This window comes from Dermacentor albipictus, chromosome 1 (assembly GCF_038994185.2).
Source record: "Dermacentor albipictus isolate Rhodes 1998 colony chromosome 1, USDA_Dalb.pri_finalv2, whole genome shotgun sequence".
In the NCBI taxonomy this organism is placed as follows: Eukaryota; Metazoa; Arthropoda; class Arachnida; order Ixodida; family Ixodidae; genus Dermacentor; species Dermacentor albipictus.
Window position 1 is genome coordinate 205677682 of NC_091821.1, and position 20087 is coordinate 205697768.

Here is a 20087-nt window from a genome sequence, read left to right on the forward strand (position 1 = left end):
TTACTGCAGAAGCCTATGCAGTACTGTCTGCGGTTATACACATGAAGAAAGTAAAACTAGAGAACGCAATAATATTCACGGACTCGTTCAGTGTTGTAAAAGCAATAATGTCCTTAAGGAAACACAAAAATCCTGTTTTCATTGAGCTCTACTCTTACTTATGCAATATTTATTCATGTCGTAGACATGTGATAATATGCTGGGTCTCTGACCATAGATGCATCGAGGGTAATATGACGGCAGACCAAATGGCCACATCAATTACATCGCAAGCTATTAATCCTACCGCTGCTATTCCTACGACAGATCTCAAGCCTTTTTTTTTTTTGCGAACGAAACTGCGAAGCCACTGGCAACGCTTGTGGGACAATGAAACAAATAATTAGCTCAACTTGTTTAAGCCAAAGAGGTTTTTGGCCCTCCGTTACAAAATCACGAAGAACTCATGTCCTATTCTGTCGACTCAGAATAGGACACACATATGGTACTCACAGTTTTCTGTTGACTGGCAATGAGCCTCCAACCTGTGGTTGATGTGGTGAGAGGCTCACCGTGCTACACCAACACCCTCTAAAGAACCTACACGTCCTCGTGGAGTGTCGGGAAGCCGAAAGGGAAAGAAGGAAACATTTTCCTCCTGCATACCGCTATTGTCTCCCTCTCCATCCCGCTGTTTCTTCGTAACAAACCCCTTTTTAACGCCAAAGCTGTCCTAGGCTTCTTCAACGATGTGGTCTTGAATATTAATAGCCCAATAGTTTCTATAGCGCATCCTCTCTCCACAGGATGCGGCTGTGACAGTTGTCCTTATAGCGCACGCCTTCAGGTCCTTGCGCTTCAAGGGCTCTGTTACGGTAGTAGTGCTTTTTGGAATTTTTAGCCTGTGACCAATTCTAGTACATTTTAATTATTCCACAATGCATCTTTCGTGTCCTTGGCACGCTTCATAGTTATTGCCATAGCTTTATTTTATGTCGCTCTCACGCACTTTACATCGACCGTCTTTTAGGCCACTTTACAGCCCTGTCATATACATTGCTCGTGATTTATCGCTTCACTTTGAAATCATTGCCTTTGGCCTGGCGCTCTTTGGTCATAATTGGCCCTTGCGAAACAAAACAGTATATTCATCATTATCATCATCTTTACCAACTTAAAGCGGGCAATGATTGCAGGGAACTCACAACTTCGTAGCTTTTCAATGCGATCAGATTCCGACCGGAGAAATCGTACGCTATGCGGCCGTATTACAGACCACTATTTTCGGATGTTCCAGCACTCCCGGTGAAGTCACGGTTCTTTGCCGCCTTTATGGCTACTCATCAGAAATGTTTCCACTCGACTACGCATCACTGCACAAACACAAATTTCGCTCCAGCCATTCCTTTTTATCTCGTTTCAGCAGCAGGTGAAAATAAATATGCGCTTATATTTATTTGCTCTCCTTTATGCCTGTACTTTCTTTGAGTGTCTTGCATCTCATCTGCGCCGTTTCCTGCGGTAAGCTGACGTCACGCCTTACGATTAGTACCAGCAGCCAGAAAAAAACCTGAGTTTGGCGCGCGCGCTGACAAATGAAGCTTTGCGTGACGGTCGCCCACTTAATGTTGCTTGACTTTTTTTTTTTCTTCCCGCGTGGGTGTACAGCGCGGTGGCCTTATTGAAATGCGCGGCCTGGCCGGAGCCACGCAGGGTGGTTGTCGTCAAGACACCCCGGGGCGCGGCAAACACAACCGTGGAGGCAAACCCCGCGTCTGGCCGCAGCACAGCGGCGAACGCGGTGCCTGCGGCCGCGCGGTTTCTCCGCCGGGATGCCTCCTCGGTCGGGGTTTTCAACCCGCGGGCGTCGGAGCCCCATCCTGGCGGGTCTCCATGGAAACGGCTCAAGTGCCGCCTCGAGCTATTTGTTCGCCGGCGCTGCTGGCCTGGCACTCCGAGAGCATCTCTGTCTGCCCCCGGGCAGCCCGTTTCAGTCATTTCCAGCCCCGGCCGAACGCGCGAAGTGTCCGACGTGGGGAGCCCCCTGCCGGCTGCGATAGCGCGCGCAACCAGTTGCTGACCGCTGGCGGAGCACTGACTGGCCTCACCGCGTCGCCTGCATTCTCCGGTTTGTGGGAAATGCTTCACACACTCCTTTCAGGTCGTTCACGACACGTGAATGCTTCTGGGATAGGCCGTTAAAGCGGCTACAGCCTGCAGCCATCGTAAGTTCGCGCACGGTCACAGCAGATGGGCCGCGCGCGAACTTGTTCTCGGCACTGCGCTGCCCTTTCTTTTTACCTCAATCCTTCATACTTTGTCTAGCTGAACAAAACTGTACAAATTGAATCTGCGCTTTTCTCATGGCCATTATTAACCCTATGACTGCCACCGGCCCAAAGCGTTAATGGCGCCCGCAGAGTCGGTGATCGTCATTTTGGTGCCCGGGAGAAGATTAACCGAGCCGCGGGGGTCGCCTCCTATTGTTGGAGCCTACCTTAACGACTCTCACGCCGTTGCTGCACGAGAATGCCATCCGTCTAGCTAAAAGGCCTCTTCTTCCTAGACGACAGCGCGGGAGCCGGCCTGACCCGGTCTAATTCGAATCGACTCTAAGGTCGTGCCCCCGGCGACGACGCTGGTCTGCTGGCCAGCGCATGAGTTCCTGGCCACGTGACGGGTCGCAGTCCAGGCGGGCGATTCGCTACGAGCTGTCCATTCACTGCCATGAAGCCGGGGCGACGGCATCCGAGCGCGGCCAGCGAAGCGCTGACCCAGTTTGCACTGGGAACACCGGCTAGCAGAAGGCACCAAGCAATTAGTCACTGGGCATCTTGCTCCGCGAAGCCAAGTTGAGTGTCGCCTTCTTGATATCGCAGCTCGTCTCGGCTTCTGACGATGACACTGCGCAGCCGTAGCCTAATTCGCCTCACCGGAAAGACAATTCCACTTGTCTTGTGCGCTCATTTTTGAGGACATCACTCACGATGTAAAGCCCACGGCCAACGTACTAGGAAACTTAAACGGGCGCTCTATCCTCGCGTTAATTGGGCTGTTATGAAGCCGGAGCAGTCATTCGCTGTTACTGGGCAAACACCTATTCCTTAAACTTGCAACAGCGCACTTAGGACGAGACAATAGTGAAACGGATACGTATAGAACACACAAGCTACTGAGTTCAAATTGACGTTTATTCATGCATTATTAGATATGGAGCTGGTTCCTGAGGCTACTTCGAGTTCCCCAAACCGCTTCGAGTGGCAGCACAGCTAATTGAGGAGTGCGGAAGCAGGAAAGCGCATTCCAGAGAAGCGGCCGAGCAAACAAGTTTAAGGCAACAAGTTCGTGCGTCGCCGGGATTAGAAGGGGGCCTGGGACAATGGAGCGCAATCGACCCCCTTCGTCTTTGAAGAAGGCATTTGCCACCACTGCGGAGCCGAGTCACCGGGAGCAGGTGGGCATCCGACAATGAAGCAGGTGCACGGGCGCCCCCCCGCTCCTTCTCCAGCCTACAAGTGGATTGCCAGTCTGCGAGGCAAGACAGCAGAGAGCCCCGCCAGGTGTGACCCCACTCCTTCTCCAGCCTACAAGTGGATTGCCAGTCTGCGAGGCAAGACAGCAGAGAGCCCCGCCAGGTGTGACACCACGACACGGGCGCCTACCATTGGCTGAAAGTGGCGTCATCGGAGTGGACTCTCCCATTGGTCAGACATGACGTGACTTGCAGTGCTCGAAGGGCTTATAAGAAGCCTTCCAGAGAGACCTGAGATTCTGGGACATGCCCTGATTCCCTGATTCAACTCTCTCGAACTTCTTGCCGCGGGCCGCAGCGTCCGAGTTGCTGCCGGCCCGTAATGACTGAACGAATGTTAATTGACGCTCACGTACCCTGTATATAATGTAGAATAAATTCCTCCCAAGTTGTGGTTTTCATCCGCGAAGTCCGTCCCTCCAACCCCTACATCTGGTTGGCAGCGGTAGGATCGCCTCCGAATGCATCAGCTGGTGGCAGCGCTACGGATCAACCTTCGTCGAGAGAGATCGTAAAGAACCGGGAAGAGCGAAGAAGAGAGAGCCTTCGTCGAAAGAGGTCCGAAGAGACTGGGAGTATCGAAGAAGGAGCGAGCCTTCGACCCAGGGAGTCCGGAAGGAACCGGGAACAGCGGACAAATGAACCGGATGGCAGGGTGCTGCAACCGTAAGTGAGCGCGTGGTTTTTTTCCTTATGATTCGCCAGACTCAAAGGTTGTGTGTTCAATTTTGATAGTTCTGGGAATCGGCAGTTTGTTGCATTGTGTGTTTGCACAAATTAATAAGGAAAACAGTTTTAACCACCTGTCGGGGCAGCTGCCATGGATCTTAGAAGGTTGACGAGGTTAGACTTGTTGTTGGTGTGCGACGATTTGGGAGTTGAGGCGGACGAACGGATGAAAACGCCAGCTATCATAAAGGCGATTGAAGATAGTGGCAATGATGATAAAAGCATTGAGCTTGCTTGGGAAGTGATACAGGAACCACGGGAGCGTGTGCGTCGTGTACGTTTGCGAGAGCGTCGTGAGCTTAGGAGTAAGCGTCAGCGTGAAGAACGCGAGAATGAACGGAAGCAGGAGCTTCAAGAACTTGCTCTTATGTGTCAGCGTCACGAACGTGAGAAGGCACGCGAACGTGAGAATCAACGTAAGCTTGAGCGAGAGGAAAAGTATGAGAGAGAGAAGGCAGCACTGATCAAAGCGATACAGGATTGTGATCAGTTATTGGCACAGAGACAACGGCTGTCTGAGAATTCTGCAGGTAGTAGAGAGCGAAAGAATGAGGAAGCATCTAGCAGATTTTCGCAAGAAGCCGACGAAAAGAGTAGTGCCTGTGAGATTGGCTGCAGATTCATAAGTGAAGGGAAAAGGCTAGCTGCTAACGATGCCTTAGTGGCAACAGAGGCCGTTAAAGGCCGCAGTGAGAGCGACGAGGTGCTGTGCCAACAGATGACTGTAGAGACAGCTAGGCCAGCTGCGAACAAATTGGCACAGTTACCGAGCGTGTGCGTCGCTGGTAATGTTAGCGAGGTTGCTAGCGAAGAAAAGGGTACTGCTGACCAGACAGAAGCGAGCACCCATGTAGAGCCAGATGTGCGTGCAGAAATGAAGTGCGAGCTGGACGATGCAGTTGAGAATAGTTCTCGGGGTGGCGAGCTCCGTAGCTCACGAGAAAACAACTGCATTGTTCAGGGATCGGTGCGGCTCTCCGCCAGTCTAGATAGCCTAGATAGGGATGATTCCGTTATTAATCATTCGGACTGTGCGCATGAGACAGCGATCGATACCGACGGGCTGTGTGCCGATTCACAGCGTGAGCTGGGCAATGTAGTAGAGGGCAGTTCGCAAGAGTGCGAGTTGTCTTACTCGAGTAAAGCCTGCTGCATTGTGCCAGAGTCGGTTGAGCTGTCCGCCAGTCGAGGCAGAGAGAGAGTAGATTTAAATGTAAATCACTCAGACTGTGCGGGTAAGAGACCGATCCGGGCCGACGAAATGTGTACCGGCCAGCACGAGGCACGAGGCGACATGAAAACGAGTGCAAAGAGAAAGCGCCGTAAAAAGAAGCGCGGTAAAGACCGAGAGACGGTAATTAATGTAGCGCCGCCAAAGATGGCGAGAAACCCAAATGGGCAGGGCGCGAGGAAAAAGATGCGGTCGTCTCGGACGATGTTGACGCATCGGAAACGTTCAAGCCACCGGTCAAAGGGGGACCGCGAAGAATGTTCTGCACGGACGCGGACAAAGGGCACGAGGCTGCTAAGCTCCTCGTCGTTCCGTAGTTCTTTTCACAGCTCAGCGTGCAGTTCGAAGAAACGCAAGGTGGCAGGACGAGACCAGGTGGGGAGTAGCGACGCGGTCAATCGAGTTTGTGTTGAAAGCGGGGCGCGAGGACGCAAATTGGCAGGAGACCGTGACGTCTTGGGGGAGCTGATTGTGAGTCAGCCCTTTTGTTGTTCCTCCGTAGCCAGAGTAGCTTTCGGTACGCGGCCACCCCGGGTACGACTCAAAGTATGAGTCAGACGTAAGCGTTCGGAATGGGAGGCCAAGTGAGCTTCCGTAGTAGGAAAACGTGTTGTTTTGTATTTTATTTTGAGCATCGGAAAGGTTTTCGCGATTTGAGACTAGGATTTCTTTCAACGTGTAAGGTATGAGCTTTGTTTATGTTTTCGTTCGAGAAGCTCGAGATTTGAAAGATGCGTTTTAAGTAAACATGTAGTCTCGCGAGATGTTCATTAATAAGTAGATAGGTTTTTTTTGTGTGTGTGTGTGAGTAACCTGAAGGTCAAGGTTATCGTCGAAAGGCCTATGGTAAAGCGCGTGTTTTATTTAACCTTCTTTAAATGTTTTTGAATTTTCCAAGGTTAAGCGCGTAGATTTTCAGTGAGTGCATGATTTGCACTGAGAAGCGTTCTTATTTCCATTAGCGCGTGTCCTGTGTGGACGGAAGGAAGCAGACTTTATGACTGGGTTGCTAGTGTGTGTGTGAGGGCAGCCGTGTATTCTGACTTCTTTAGTGAACGGGCGTGGAAAGAGTTAGTAGAAGACGCATCATTTTAAGAGTTCTGCGGAGTGTGTAAGTCCCGCGAGTTTAATTGTTCGTTTACGTCACGTGTCCTGTAGGACTTTCAGGGAAGAAACGTGAGTAAGCGTAAGTGAAAAGTTTGCCTACAACGCAAGTACGCGTTTTGTTTAAAGACCACAAGGCTAGTGCGCTTGTGATTACGTACTTGTGAGGTTGACCAGATTGTTCAGTGGCACCATTACGTGCGATAAGTACGCCACTGCGATAGATTGGAAACATGCTGTTCGTGTAGTTAGGCCACTTAAGTTATGTTCGGCTGTTTTCATTTGTTGTTTGCATCGTCAACGACCCTTTTGTTTTGCAACAACAATAGTACTCTGGTCTTGTCGGCAATCGAGGAGAAATGGATAGCTGTTTGGAAGGGTGGTTGGAACTGTTGTCGAAATTGGGGAAATAAAAGATCAGGGTTGATTTTGACTCAGTAATAGTCTGGCGAGTCAGGGGTGAAGAGCCTGCGCTTACGCGTGGTGCAGCGCTGTGCTGTTTTGTTTGTTTGACGTCTGTTCTCCAGGGCCAAGGATCCCGAAGTTCGTCAAACGAGGCTCGACCCCAGTACCCTGCAGCTTCTTTCAGCGTTCCTCCTGGCCAGCGAATTGAGTTCACCGGCCATTCAGAACAACCGGGGCGAGGACGAGCTATTAGATATGGAGCTGGTTCCTGAGGCTACTTCGAGTTCCCCAAACCGCTTCGAGTGGCAGCACAGCTAATTGAGGAGTGCGGAAGCAGGAAAGCGCATTCCAGAGAAGCGGCCGAGCAAACAAGTTTAAGGCAACAAGTTCGTGCGTCGCCGGGATTAGAAGGGGGCCTGGGACAATGGAGCGCAATCGACCCCCTTCGTCTTTGAAGAAGGCATTTGCCACCACTGCGGAGCCGAGTCACCGGGAGCAGGTGGGCATCCGACAATGAAGCAGGTGCACGGGCGCCCCCCCGCTCCTTCTCCAGCCTACAAGTGGATTGCCAGTCTGCGAGGCAAGACAGCAGAGAGCCCCGCCAGGTGTGACCCCACTCCTTCTCCAGCCTACAAGTGGATTGCCAGTCTGCGAGGCAAGACAGCAGAGAGCCCCGCCAGGTGTGACACCACGACACGGGCGCCTACCATTGGCTGAAAGTGGCGTCATCGGAGTGGACTCTCCCATTGGTCAGACATGACGTGACTTGCAGTGCTCGAAGGGCTTATAAGAAGCCTTCCAGAGAGACCTGAGATTCTGGGACATGCCCTGATTCCCTGATTCAACTCTCTCGAACTTCTTGCCGCGGGCCGCAGCGTCCGAGTTGCTGCCGGCCCGTAATGACTGTACGACTGGTACTTGTCGCTCACCTCCCTGTACATAATATGTAAAGAATAAACCCTCCCAAGTTTGGCTTTCATCCCGACGTCCCGTCCTCCAACCCCTACAGCATCCACACACTCGGCCTTCTATGCTTGATGACAAGATAGGGGAGTTCTGGTTTGGCTGCAGTCTTGATGATTTTTTTAAAGATATAGTTATATATCCTGTTAATATTAAATACATTAAGTATGATTTACCAACTGGCCAATATCCGAACTTCATTATGCGCCTGTTCCGTTCCCGTTCAGCGCATGCAGCAATGCAGCTAGAAGTCCAACTTCTGTGTGGCTCCTCAGTTGATTGAGCTATGCACGTAACGTTTCATTTTTATTTCTTTAATTGCGCTATATGTTCTTTCGTGAATTGTTTCATTCACGCACGTCCTAGTATGTCTATGACACCTCATCACGCGCAGTTGCTGTGCCATAAACGCGCTACCGCGTGTGTGGTTCATTCGTTCTTTCAAGGCATGAAACTATAGATAAAGCTGAAGAGGATACCAACAAAGTAACGAAGAACCTTGACAGAGAGAACGAACCAGGGAAATGACTGCGAAAAAAAACGGAGTCTTGTTTGTTTACACAACCGCAGTCAAAAACTGGCGACGCGCATCTCCAGCAGTGCGAGATGCGGCCCGTTTTTGTTTGGCCCCCCTCATCTGTATATATGCTCGGCGTGAAAGCGTAACACCCCTATATCGTATAAAGTGTACTTTTAAGCGTGGCGTCAGTACGTCTGTGTTACTTAAGACGAGTGACCGCTGCTTCTTATCTGCTTGCGAATAAAGATAAAGACGGTAAGCATTTCATTGAAAACGCCGACGCTCTTTTGCCCTTCATTAAATGAACGCAGCGACGCCGAGCCACGTGACGCCGAGAATACGTCGGAAATGCGTTCCATATGGTTGGCCCCTTCGTGCATACATGCGCGCAGCGCTGCGTTGCTCGCAAGCTTTCGCGCAGTGATGGACGCCTCGGACCGCCGGTGCGATGAGTGCTGATCCCATGGCGAAGGAACTGCCGCGGCAAAGCCGGCGGTGACAGCGTCATCGCTATTTCATCCACAGCTGAGCGCGAGAGGCGCGTGTCGTTGAGGTGCGGCGACCTTGGCAGCGGGTCGCGCGCCTGGCTGGCCGGGTCACGGCGACCGTCTCTTGCCGAGATGACAGGCGCCGCGCCTGTTCGCGACGGCTTGAGCGGCGCGCCATGGGGCCGCCACCTGGCCGGCTCTCTGGGGGAGCTGACGTCGTCGCAGGCTGCTGCTGCTGCCTGCGCTCTTGCGGCGCGCTTCCACACGCGAGACGGCTATGTTTGTGCACGACCTGCCGAACGATCTTGAAGACTGAGCATCGCCCGGGAACGCGGGTTTCATTCGCAGCTATACTCGCATATTTCAGGGCACACCTAAGCTTATAACACGGGACATGAGGAGCATGCTGCGGCACTTCGAAACGCAGCAATTGCCGGTAGGGTGTGGAAACAAATGAGAAACCGGCGATCACTTATTCGAACACTTCAAATGTATTTGGAGAAAGCTTCTATTTGGCAAATTACTGCTGTCCACGTTAATCTGATTGGCATTGAAGAAATGTAGCTGCGCACCGTGCTGTCACCGTCAAAAAGCGTCATCTGTGAAGCATGTACGCAGCCGGACGGAGTCGTCTTCCTCTTCGAGCTCCCGCTGCTGCTTGTGACGGTTGCCACTTAGGCCAATGTACACTTCGTGCAGCTGAGTATAATCTCGTAGATCATTTATAAGGAACAGCGGATGAATGTGGTGATGTGTAATGCTAATCGCATTAACGTCGACAGTCTTCTTTCTTTACGAGCACCCAATGCTGCTTGGCGTCAAAGTTGGCATCAGAAAGGTTCATTGAGAAGCGGCGCATACCCAGTGTTACATATTCCGCGACCCAAGTCTGTCGGACAGGGGGATTTCGAACCCGGTTCCCTTGGCGTAGCACCACGATGCTCTACCCATTAGACCATGGACTACCCAGGGACCCAAGTTGCTGGGAAAACGGTTATGCGCGGACAGACAGACATACCGCAAACTGGGTGAAGATCCCAAATAGTGCTGATCGCACTAAAAATGATACCCGCAAAGCACGCAAACATAAACGTAGCTGAGAAGGCACATGCGCACACCTTTATGTGAGCAGAGCCAAGGTAACAGAAGGCTTTCGCGCCTTGACTGTGACGCCGGAAAGCCCGTGTTCCCGCTGAAATGCGTTACCTTGAAGGAAAGAATACGCACAAATCGTCGCCCGCCTTTTTAAACGTATATGGCTTTCGTCTTTCCCTCATGATGTCATCGCTCAAAGCGCGCACGACCGCTACCTGGGAGTTGTTGGTGTGAGCCTATACGTCTAGTCTGTCGCTGCCACTCTATGGCTTTAGGATGGAATGCCCGAGACTCGCTGAGAATCTGGCCGCGCGGGCAGTGGCGGGAACGAAATGCGAACGACGCAGTGTTACGGCGGCAAAATGTTTCGCTCACTGTTGACGCCAATGACCGGAATGTGGATGTATACCTTCGTCCGCCTATATAGGGAGAAACACCGCATTAGCATTCGAGCGCTCATAAGCTTTTCATATTGAAAGCAAACCCTGCAGTGATCTCTCGCTTCTTACTAACAGCTATCTGCGTTCGGTGTCATATCGGTGCTCTTTGTTCCCCGTAAAAAGAGTTAAGTTTTGAGATTATATTGCTGGGGCTCAACCTCGCGTCAGCCACCGTGCCGAGCATGTGGCACACAGCACCCTGCGGGCTGCAAATGTGACAAGTTTGGCAGATGGGCACAGTTTTCTGATGCCAAGGTTAATTATTGGCTGAAAATTCGAGCACTGAGAATGGTCACGGGCGCCACAGACAGGGACACGAGGGCCGCGCGTTTGAGACCTCTGCCCTATTGAAGTAACTACCAATGAGCCGTTCCTTACTAGAGTAAACGACGCTGTGCATTTAGCGGTTAGGCACCGCAGCGTAGCCCAATAGCAACTACTTCAAATGTAATTATTGCACATAATCGCCACTCTAGAGTTTCTGTACTAGCGCTCATATGCATCTCGACTCAAAATTAGAACAGTAACGCCTGCTTTTATACCTTCGCTCTCCACCGCAGAGTCCAGACGCACGCATATCTATGAAAGCCAGTGACGGTGCTAGAGAGAGAGAGAGAGAGAAACTTTATTGTAATTGTAAAGATTTGAAGGAGGGGTGGTCGGAGCCTCTCAGTCCAGGGCCCCACTGGCCTCTGCTGCCTTCCTGACCTGGCTAATTAAGGACTTTTGTCCTGCCAGGTCGGAGCGGGCGAGCTGTGCCTCCCACTGCTCCATTGTCCTACTGGTGTTTGGCCTATGAGGGTGCTTAGTGCACTCCCAGGTTATGTGCATTAGGGTAGGTATGCCACCGCACCAAGGACAGTTGGCCCTATAACGAGTGGGATACATGGCGTTTAGCAATTTTAAATGGGGGAACACCCCGGTCTGTATTTTACGCCAATCGGCGGCCTCCTCCCCGTTTAGTTGTGGGTGAGGCGGCGGGTATTTTCTTCGGACTCCACGCTGATGAGCAAGGATGTCTTTGGCATTTAAATTGGTGGAATTTTGTGAGGGGTAGTGCGGGTGGTTGGGGTTAGAAGAGGACGCCGTCGCTCGGTTAGTGAACCCTCGAGCTAACGCGTTAGCCTTTTCGTTCCCCTGTACCCCCGCGTGGCCCGGGCACCAGAGTAGGCGATGATGGTGGTTGAACGATTTGGGGATTATCGCGAGGCTAGCCGCAGTCACGTGCCCCTTGAGAAACATGCGACATGTCTCCTGGGAGTCCGTGACCACGACCGAGTCCCTTTGCGAACGCTCCGCGTGAGCGAGTGCGATCGCCACTGCTAATATTTCAGCCGAGGTTGGGGATCCCGCCGTGGCTGACGCGGTAATTTGCTGTTGGCTGACAGCGTTCACGACTGCCAGGGCGTACCTCCTTTAGTAGCGCTGCCCGGTCGCCTCTGCATACAGAGCTGCGTCCGTGTAGTACGTGTTGTACCTATGGTTATTAGAGTAGGCTGATTGAATGTGTTGTGCACGTGCTTTGCGCCTTTCTTTGTTGTACTCTGGATGCATATTTAGAATTGGGGCTACTGTAATTTTGGATCTTATCGAAGGAGGGAGAGGTACGGCCTGCTCTGTGAGATAAATGGGGTATGCTGGGATATTGAGTCTAGCCAATATTGCCCTACCAGTTTTTGTGAAGCTGAGGCGCTCCCTCTGTCGCATCAGGGTGGCTTGCCTCAGTTCGTCGAAAGTATTGTGCACTCCCAAAGCTAACATGCGCTCCGTTGAAGTACATTTAGGCAGGCCCAGAGCAGCTTTGAAAGCGGTTCGGATTATTGTGTCAGCCTGCTTTTCCTCCTCCCTGTTCAGGATTTGGTACGGTAAGCCATACGTTATTCGACTAACCACTAAGGCCTGTACGAGCCTTAGGGTATCGTCTTCTCGCATTCCCGCCTTTCTATACGTCACGCGACGTATCATTTGGGCTATGTTGTTGGCTGTGGATTTGAGGGTCTTGAGTGTCTGTAGTGCTCTCCCGTCGCTCTGAAGCCACAAACCCAGGACTCGCATCGTGGGTACCTCTCGGACTGATTGGCCCTCAACCACGATGTTAATCGATCCTCTGGATTTGTAGCCTTTCGCGTGTATCCGGATAACCTCAGATTTTTCGCACTGCACTTTGGAGCGTATATTCGAAGAAGCCGAGGGGTTGCCTACGCCTCCATAATTAAATGAGTGCTACCATTCGTATCGTAAGAACACCCCTTGCTGAACACTGCGTTCTCACATTTCTTTATGCATGTACGGCATATACTAAGCAGGGCGATCGAGCGCTCGCATTTTCGAAATGAAGTAATGTTCCCAAACTCCCCCTTTGCGTCTGCGTATAACCATTGTGAGACATTTACGGGCACAAACTGCATTGCTTGGTGACTAAATTGACGCTGCTTACTAAAGCGCTTGAGCAGTGTGAAGGCGTAGAAAAGGTGCGTCGTTCATATAAATAGCGGGCACTTTTTTCGTCTTCGTCGGCCCTCCCCTAGTCGTGGTCACTGCATTAGCACGCAACACTATATATATATACATAACTGCCGCTAATGTTATGCATACGTGAAAGTGTGCGAAATGATTCGTGTCTTACGCTCTCGTGCATACCAAAGGTATATTCTGTCATTGCTTACGAAATTTCAAGCGATGCCTCCATTGAACTTACGTTCCGCCCCGTTGCTGAAAGCTTGGCGCTAACGTGTACGCAGCTTAACGAAGCGCACAAGTCCGCCTATCCATCCCCCTCCCCCAACGTCTTCTGCCTCATCTTCTGTCATGACGGTATCTTGCAGTTTGCAGCCTTCGTGCTTTTCCCACACAACATCGAGCCTTGGGTATACCTCACCATTGTGCGACTGCAGCGCCCATTCGATGAGACGCATCTGCCGTTGCAAATGTAGTATGTCTGACTGAAATTGAGGCCGTGGGCCAAGGAGCGTCACAACAGGACGACGTCGACTGAGGATCTAAGCGAAAAAGCGCGCACACTCGACGGCCGGACGTTCTGAGCGCGCACTCCAGTCCTTCTTCGCCGCCAGCGTCGACCAGCAACTCGAGCCCCGCAGAAGCCGGCGCGCGTGTCGCTTCTGCCAACGCCCTTCTTCCTCCGTCTTGTGGACGGTGTGTGTGCCCGCGGTGAAAAGTCGACTCCCCCTCCTCCCAGGCGACGTGGCGACGCTCCCCGCGTGGCGTTCTTTCTTTCTTTCTCGTTGCCGCCGGCATTTGTGCGGCGGCGATCGAGTTGATGTATGGCGGCGGGTCAGCGGCGAACCACTCGGCGCCGCCGCCGCGCACCCATCCGCCTGCCACGCCCGGGTCCGCCTGGCAGCGCGCGCTGAAAAACGCGCCCCGGCGGCGGAAGATGGGCTCGCCGCTGCTCCCGCCGCTGCATCCATAAAGCGCGCACCCCGCTGGCACCTCGTCTCAACGCGCGGCACGCACGCGTCTTCTTGCTTTACGGTTATGCGCCGCATCTGCGAGAAAGGAGGCTGGACCCGCAATCGCGACATTACTTACGTTGACGCGTCAGTCCGCATAAACTATAGGCGCAGGCCGCGCTTATTTTCCGCGCCCTTTGAACGTGATCGGCGCCCCCTGGGAAGACCACCGCGTTATGGACGGGTTTTTGCCGGACCGTTTCTTGTTTTTCTCCTTTTCGTTTACGCCGTGAAGCTCGTCGGTGCGGGCTGCGATGAACAGGGTTCTTTAGATTTTTCGGGCGGCTGGCAGGTGTGATAACGGGGGGTGGAAGGTGTGAGCGGTGCTGGTCGCGTGACCTAGTTCTAAATATACGCAGTTTCTAGCACCCTGTCAAGCTGACTATACCCCAGGTCAACCTTATTAATTCGTAGCCCATTTACGTCTCGACGTACACGCGCGTGTATCTCACAACAAGACGACGCTCCCTTCTCTGCGTGTTTCGCCGAGTCCTCCGTCCTTTGCACGCGGATCTTCCTTACTCTGTGGGTTTTTAGGCTCGTTTCACTGCAAAAGCGCCCATAGGCTGCACTGGTGCGAAATTCGACTGCACTTGGTGCGAAAATGCAGGCTGTATGAATCGAGGCTCACCCATGGTATTCACACTGCGCACAATCATTCTGCTTCGTCCACTTTCTTCAACATTTATTGAAAAGCACTGTTCAGTGCCTATATAGCATTGCAGGGTGAAATCATATAGGAGAGGGCTCCACTCAGTGGCGTAGCAATAGGGGGCCCCGGGTGCAAGGGGCCTGTGGAGGTGGGGGGTGTCATATACGTCTGAAGACACCCCTCTTTCCGCCGGCTACACCCGGGGGGGGGTGACAGAAGACCTATGGGCCCCGGGTGCCAGACGACCTAGCTACGCCACTGGCTCCACTTCCACCTAAGGCAGCTAATTACTTCTAGTTACCTACTAATAATTTTCACGCGGATCTCATTTCTGTCGTGCAATATGCAAGTGGCTACCGCACATTTGCGTGCGTCCTACAGACTTTATCGCGCGCGCCACTTGCAGCCATGGTTTCAGCTCTGGACAGAGGGCCGTTTTGAATTAAGTTCTCTCTCTCTCCGTAGTTAAGTCGCATAGCACGAAGCGTGCAGTACTGTCGGAGAAGTATTCCTCCCGGTGTCCATCTATAGGGAGAGCAGTGCATGGCTGGCGTGTGGGCAGGGCAGGCGACCGGGAAAAAAAGCTTTTCGGGGCACGCAGTGGGAGCCTCCCAGGAAGTGGCAGCGCGTGCCCGCAGGCGGGCCTGTCTGCATGACTCCCGCCACGTCTAGCCGGGGCCATCTCGTCTGAAGACACAGTATATATACTATACGTGCTCGCTTCCCTCGGCGCCTCGACGTAATCCGGTGCGGCCGGCATACGAGAAGCTGTCACGCGCGACAGAACATGCCTGGTGCCCACTCTTCTACGCGGCTGCAGCGACAGATTCTCTCTCGGCCGCGCCGTCACGTGCTGAAAACATCACCTGACACATCCCCGGAAACAGCTCGAGTCCTGCAAGGGCCGCCTGGCTGAGGCGGTGCGGAGCAGGATGCTTGTCGCCGGTCGGAGGACTCCTCCTGCCCAAGTCAGACGGCCCCGCGCGGGCCTCGTTTGCGCTATAGCTTTTCGCCCGAAACTTGGAAAGCGCATGTTTTCTTTTGGCCCTGTCGATGGACGGCCGCGCTGTCGTGGTGGGGGCACGCCCGTGCGAGTAGCACGCCCTCCAGCCCCGCCGAGCTGGCCGCGCGTGCCGGCCCAGCCCGCGCGACCACCAACGGCGCCGCAGGGAGCGCGTATTTCAGCGCTCCTGCGGTCCCGGATGTGGGCGCCGCCGCCTCGGGGCTCCCCGCGGGGCCGCCGCCTCGGGTTCTCGCCGGCATCTTTACGGTCGCGGGCCGAGATTGTCATCTGCTGCGCCTAGACCGTGACGCCTTTGGAGTGCCGCTCGCGTTCGCCCTTTATTTACGGTGCGGCCAGTCGTACTCCTTGGTACTCCTGGTGACCCGAGACGAATCCGTGTCCAGCGGGGCCAGCAGAAGCACGGCGTTGTTGCGTGCTCCGCTTTTGGAAGAAAAGCCGACGAAACTTTTCTTCCGCGAAACACATGTGTGTCAAGGCTATCCGATCTGCCGCACGACGAGTCGTACCAACACTACTAACAAGCTTCCGGCAGTTCGGCCCATCGTCCGACGGATCGGATGTTTTCGGCACACATGTGGTTCCAACGTTAGGCAGTGAACCCATAGCACAACGCGTCATCCCATACGGCGTGCGAATCGTCGGAAAGTCGGCTTCTGCGACTGTTAGAACCTGATCGAATCTGTCAAAAATTTGCTGGTTGCGGTCGCAGGTACCGTGTGCCATAGTCTTTTTGAGTTTGTACATGGTCATGACCAGATAGCACTATCGCGATGGCCATGATTATCCGAAGCAAACATGTTACCGTCTGGAAGGTGCGGGACACGAGCAGTGTTGACCGGCGAAACAGATGGGAGAGCTTGGAAACCAAGGCGACACCGGTTACTCCCGCAGCTCATCGCGAAGGAGCGGTCGCGTTGCGCTTCTGTTGGGCGTCTTTTGTTCTTCAAATCCTCCGAAGCTCGTTTCGCAGAGGAAGCGACGCCGCAGGCGGCATCGCCGGCCCAGACGCACTCGCGCACCGCCGGAGGAGACCCCGCGGCTTCTCCGCGCCCACATGACCCGGAGCGCCCGCGGCGGAGGTTTAGCTGTATCGACTCGGCGTCTTCTGCGGGCACGCGTGCATGTTTCGCCGCGGAGAAGAGGAAAAACTTTCCAGCGCACCAAATTGTGTCCCGCGGGCAGCTGTCCCGGGGCGGACGTGCATGGCTCCCCCGCCGCCGCCCCGGTAAACTAGCCCAACCTGACAAACGGCGCCCGGGGGGTGGCGGGGCACTCTTATCGCGTCGCGCCGCAGCGTCGCCCGCGTTGCCCGAGGCCAGTCGTCAGAACGATCCCCCCGCCACGTTGCGCTGCCCCGCGGGGAGAACACGGCTCGCTAACCCGACGCTGTCCCGTACGCAGAAAACGCGCCGCGTACGCAGCTGTCTTCTTCTTGCGCCCGGCGACGTCTCGCGCTCACTATTTTGTGCCACGATCGCCTGCGGCTCGCCGCAGAATTCCGGAAAAAAGAAAAAGCGAGAGGCGACGCCGCGACTGAGCCCCCGGGCGTTCGTCGCCGATGGCCCCCGGCGCGTTGGCGGCTAATGGCCGCCGGAGGGGCTGCCCCCTTCGGACGACGCGGCTAATTGCGAGAAATGGCCCGCGCGCCGTGTCTCATCCGGGGGAGGACGCCTTGGAGCGCTTTAATTGGGAGCGTGTCTCCTTTGTGCGCGTCGCGCGCTCTACACGCTGGCTCCGATCCACGGTTGGATCCTGAGAAAGCGCTCCCTTATCGCTTCGCCCCATCTCGTGTCGCGCTCTTCGTGACTCGGGTCCGGCGTTCGTCCGCGTATTAGCATAATCTGTTCATAAGGATCGCCGCCCTTCATGGTCCTTTTACTACCCGCCGCGCTCCCTGAGACCGACCGGCGCGCGCTGTATTGGCCCGCATAGCAGACGCTCGCCTCCCGTTCTGCTTGCCGTGCGTCGTCCCAGACGCGGCTATATAGTGGAATGTGCCACTCTGGAAAAATGTCCGCCTCGCGGTCTCCGCCGGTGGCGCGATCGGTCGAGGCGGCACACCGCACACACTTGGCCGTGATGCCACGCCGTTCTTGACAGGGCCACGGTATATATGAAAGGTACATATATGAACCTAATCCAACAGTTTATGAGCTATGCGGGCTCCAATTCACCAGAATCGGTCACTCTAATTATGAGCTGTATGCTGTTCCCACTGGCAGCATTAACAGTTTAGTATATTGCTTGTGATGCCAAGAACCACATTTCGTTGTTGCATTGTGTGGCCGCGTTAATGCGAGACTTGCGCCCCGTGCTTACGCCGACACATACTGGCAGCGGTTCCTTAGCGGCTATGGTGTATTGCGCTTCTGCAAGCACGAGGTTGCGGGATCAAATCCCGGCCGCGGCGGCTGCATTTCCATGAGGGACAAATGCAAGAATGCCCGTGTCCGGTTCATTGGATGGGGGCACGTTGAATATACCCTAATGGTCAAAGTTTATCTGGAGTTCCCCCAGTACGGTCTGCCTCATAATCAAATCGTGGTTTTGGCACGTAAAACCCCAGAATTCAGTTCAATTATGGCGGCACCACGCTGTCGCCAACGAACAGCTGAGGCAGTAACTAGTACACAGTACCGCTGGTAAGCCAATCTACTACCATATCACGCCGAAATGAACAGCAAGTGCATGTATATAGCCGCAGTTCGGCCGGTTTTCGCTCTCGACAACGTTGACAAAAACAGTATGCTTATCGCCATCATCCTCCGCAATATTGGTCGGTGAGAATGATGATGCTGCACGTTTCAATGCCCGTATTCTTGTATATCATACTTTGATTGTTCTCAAGCTAAAAGGAAACATTGTGAGTAGTTGTCGGCAGCCATACGTACAGGCTTTCGCTGATGTCTACATTGAGCGAAGTTTGTTGGACCTAAAGCGCATTATATTCTTTTTTTGTATATATACGCGCTGGTACACAAACTCGTGCTATTCGTACTAAGCAATTCTAGCGGAGGCAAGTGCCTTTTGGCTTTAGTGTGCGTCGTAATGTTCCAAGTAAACGATTATTGACGTGATTGACGTGGCAGGGACCGCGCGGCATCAAATAACTAACAGCGGTCTGTAATTTTTATCGAATATGGTCTTGCGTACTCAACGACGCTTCTCCGAGTGAGGAGATCGAGTCTAAACATCTCGGGGTATGTGCACTTATTGCTGATTTGGCTCGCTATTTTCAGCGATGCGTTGTTTGTATTTAGGGTGAAGCGTATCAACCCTCGTGAAATGCAGAGTTGGGTAGCCAGACATAAGCAGCCTCTGTCTAGACTATAAAATTGACTCATATGTAAGGTTTCTCACTTGTGCATACGAAGAACACTATTCACAAGTTATGTTGACTGTCACGCCACCTCGCGGCCACCGACGAATTTTTCTTTTCTTCCTTTTTTTTTTTTTCTCACAGAGCATCGGAGTAACCGCTGGCGGCGCGGCGGTAGTGCATTAGGCATCGCTTGTGCAAGATTAAATCAAAAAGCGATCGCACGTGTTGCGTGCCGTAATGCACCAACATAGCTGTGGCAAGTGAAGTGAGCCTCCACTCGTTTCCCAAAGATGCGGCATCAAAGAAAGAATGGGTTGTCGAGTTGCGAACTGGCAAGGCGGTCACACCACCGATGAGGGCATGTAGTATGCATTTTGTCGGCAGTGACTTCTTCTGGAGCCACGTAGTTAAGAAAACGAAACTTCATGTGTATTCTTTCATGTCATTTTCTACGGGCAATCGATGTGTTAGAAGAATAGACCTTGCGACAGTGTATTGCAGCAGTGCGAACAACGACGTGGCTTTGATCCCGAGTATATGTAGTATGTGGGCGAGCGTCGGAAGTATTCGCTCTTGCTTCCCCTGCACCAAGCCGTAGTGTGTGGTTGCCGCGGTGTCTTGTTTAGCAAGAAACGCATGTTGTAGTTCTCGCTGCACCCCGTGCTCCGCTGCGCGGCCAAAGCTCGAGCTGCGCACTTGTGGCCAGCGCGATGAGAACACACGAGCATTTAGGATAAAACTGTCATGTTTGACGTAATAGTTCTGCGGAAGCCAGCAAGGTGGAGAGAAGTAATTACTAAAGGGAAAAGCGAGACATCCACCCAGTCGCAGCAATCGTTACAAAGGAAACCCATACGGGTTCCTCGAAAGAAAAGAACACGCGCTGGCAACCAGTTGTTTTTTCGTCCATTTTATTTCCCTTTAGCTTATTATTTCTACACCTAAATGATAACAGGAAATATTTTCCCCTGTGCTTTGCTTATCTGTTGACTTCATATAGTTGTGACTAACGAAAGTGGGGCCCCCTTAGTTTCCCCTACTCGTTATTCCGCGAAAGGAATTCGCGCTCTTTACTTCAAAAGGGCAGTGATACCGTACTTATGACATCGCTTTGCGAGGTTAGGCTTCACCGC

At 53.1% G+C, this 20087-nt stretch overlaps 1 protein-coding gene across 5 annotated transcripts in view; it reads left to right on the forward strand.

The window, feature by feature from the left end:
- twz (BTB/POZ domain-containing protein twz) overlaps window positions 1-20087 on the forward strand; it is a 208486-nt gene that overhangs the window by 142727 nt on the left and 45672 nt on the right. The window contains exon 1 of one of the 5 annotated variants that reach the window (XM_065425213.2): window positions 19162-19312. The exons of the other annotated variants lie outside the window; for them this stretch is intronic. The gene's annotated coding sequence lies outside the window, so the exon portion shown is untranslated. Of the gene's footprint in view, window positions 1-19161; window positions 19313-20087 lie in introns of those variants that run through there. 5 annotated transcript variants of the gene reach the window in all.